The sequence below is a fragment of the Oncorhynchus keta genome, chromosome 7 (genome assembly GCF_023373465.1).
Source record: "Oncorhynchus keta strain PuntledgeMale-10-30-2019 chromosome 7, Oket_V2, whole genome shotgun sequence".
NCBI lineage: Eukaryota > Metazoa > Chordata > Actinopteri > Salmoniformes > Salmonidae > Oncorhynchus > Oncorhynchus keta.
Window position 1 is genome coordinate 9597355 of NC_068427.1, and position 2694 is coordinate 9600048.

General features: G+C 38.8%; 1 protein-coding gene across 1 annotated transcript in view; it reads right to left on the reverse strand.

Annotated features, from left to right (window-relative positions):
* LOC118385792 (signal transducer and activator of transcription 1) overlaps positions 1-2694 on the reverse strand; it is a 64092-nt gene that overhangs the window by 25992 nt on the left and 35406 nt on the right. The gene's annotated exons all lie outside the window — the stretch shown is intronic.

Consider the following 2694-nt stretch of genomic DNA (forward strand, 5'->3'; position numbering starts at 1 on the left):
AATATTCTAAGACAAATATGCTTGTCTGTATTTTTTTCCCAAGGTTTTTTCCCAGGTTCTTCTCAAATTACTGCATTTGATTTGTTATTTTTATTGCTTTCAATTATTTAACCTTGTTTTATTTAGCCAAGTCAGATAATAACACATTCTTATTTACAATGTTATGTATTGCTCATCATTGTTGTCGGCTGTTGTTTACTTATTTATTCGTTGTCTCATCACATTATTATACAAAAACAGAAACGTAGCTAATACACCAGTATTTATTGTTTCAGTGATCTTTTAGTGGTATGGGGATCCAGTATTGCGTCGCTGATCGCATTGATTGACAGATTATCCCTGAAGTTGTTTTATTACGTAAAAGTTCATTCACATTATGACGTTGGCTGAGTTACCGTATAAAATGCGATAGCTTATCTCCTTGGTAATCACTTGGTAAAGTTTTACATGATGGGAACATAGGCTCCAGCCATAGACTTTAACCATGGAGGATAATAAGGTAAGCCTACCAATTGCTAACAGAGAAGCCCTATATGCAAGTGGTGCAGGAACATCTGTACCGTCTTTTTAAAAAATGCTGCGGCAGGAACCACAGGGTATACAGGACATATCGATAGGGGTGCGTAAAGTAGTGGCAGCTGGGTGGCGGTGTGGGCTAACGTTAATGTGCCGCTAATATTATAATTTTTAATATTGTAAAAAAAAAAGTGTGCATTATAATAACCTATGGGACTTGTTATACATAAAATATGATCCTTGCAAAGATAACAGCCGTAGGCGAGTTTTTACCTGAATTGTAATAATAATAGGTGACTCCATAACGTTTCTAGCTCCAACAGTGCAGTAATATCTAACAATACACACAATCTAAAGTAAAGGAATGGAATTAATAATATATACATATTTGGATGAGCAATGTCAGAGAAGCATAGACTAAGATACAGTAGAATGGGAAGGATACAGTAAATACATAAGAGATGAGTAATGCATAATATGTAATGAAACAGGCAGGGAGGGAGCAGGTCTCAAACCCTCAACCTTCTAGCCCGAAGTTATCGACTGTGCCCCAAAAGCATGCTCAAGTGGCAGAGTCGATATCTGCGCTTATAAACCCAGGGTCGTTACAATATGTAAACATGTAAATATGTAAACAACATGAATAGTGTTCCATTGTTAAAGTGGCCAGTGATTTCAAGTCTCTGTATATAGGGCAGCAGCCTCTAAGGCGCCAGTGATGGCAATTTAACAGTCTGATGGCCATGAGACAGAAGCTGTTTTTCCGTCTCTCTTCTGGATGATAGCGGGGTGAACAGGCAGTGTGCTCGGGTGGTTGTTGCCCTTGATGATCTGTTTGGCTTTCCTGTGACATCGGGTGCTGTAGGTGTCCTGGAGTGCAGGTAGCTTGCCCCCGGTGATGCGTTGGTTGGGCTGATTTACTAGGCTGTCCTCACAACCCTCTGTTGTGCCATGCAATCGTGGGCAATGCTTTTACCACACCAAGCAGTGATGCAGCCAGTCAATATGCTCCTAATTGTACAGCTGTAAAACTTTTTGAGGATTTGAGGACCCATGCCTAGGGCTGTGGCAGTCATGAAATTTTGTCATCTGGTGATTGTCAAGCAAATAACTGCTGGTCTCACAGTAACTGACCGTTAATTAACACAAACACATTTAGTATCTCCTTGCTTCCACTCATAGCCTACAAACCACTGATGCAGACCTTTGGAACATCTACATATTAAAACATCTAATAAATCCATGTAACATAGCCTACACCATCACAATAAATCCAGTCTAAATGTAGTCTATTTCAGAAGAACAGAATAACATACTCTGACTTGTCCTTATGTTAGACCCTGATCTGGCTATGCCATATGGCTACACTAGTTAATTTAGCAGACAAGATTTGGTTAGAATTCCATGGCATTATTTTATAGTATTTTATAGTATGAATATAGCTGAATAAAATTAAATGTTTTCTCCAAACGATTTGAGGGAGTGAGCGAGCACATGTGGCTATTCTGTGTTTAGCAGTTAACAAAGAAATAGGTACTCCTTTATGCTTAATTTAGAGTTATTTATGTGGTTGTGATACAAACATTGGGCAATCCATTTTGATTTTAAATACATTCTAAGGCTGTATGATGTGACTGAAATGATGATTTGAAAAAGTCACATGAAAGGCATGAGCTCTGCTTTATTTTTTGCTCAGGCTGCACACTATTATTCACAATTTGACAAGCAATTGATAATACCTCAAATCACCCAGCGACATCCCCTTTGTGTGACCATAATGCCCCTTAAAAAAAAAAAATCCATGCTTTTGCAGCCAGTGTCATTGTGTTCTTGAGCTGAATATAATAATTATAATTCCCTTCTCCACCCGAGCCACTGCCTGTTCACCCCGCTATCATCCAGAAGAGAGACGGAAAGCACCTCTCACTCACATGGCTCTCTCAGATAGCTCAATTCTCATTAGCCAATGCCCATCAAGTGATCGGGTCTTTCTCTGAGGCTACAAGTGAAGACAGACACATTGGAGACATACATGATTCCATATGTGTTATTTCATAGTTTGGCGATCTTCACAACTAATCTACAATGTAGAAAATAGTAAAAGAAAGAAAGACCCTTGAATGAGTAGGTGTGTCTAAACTTTTGACTGGTACTGTATACATACATTTGAATACAGGA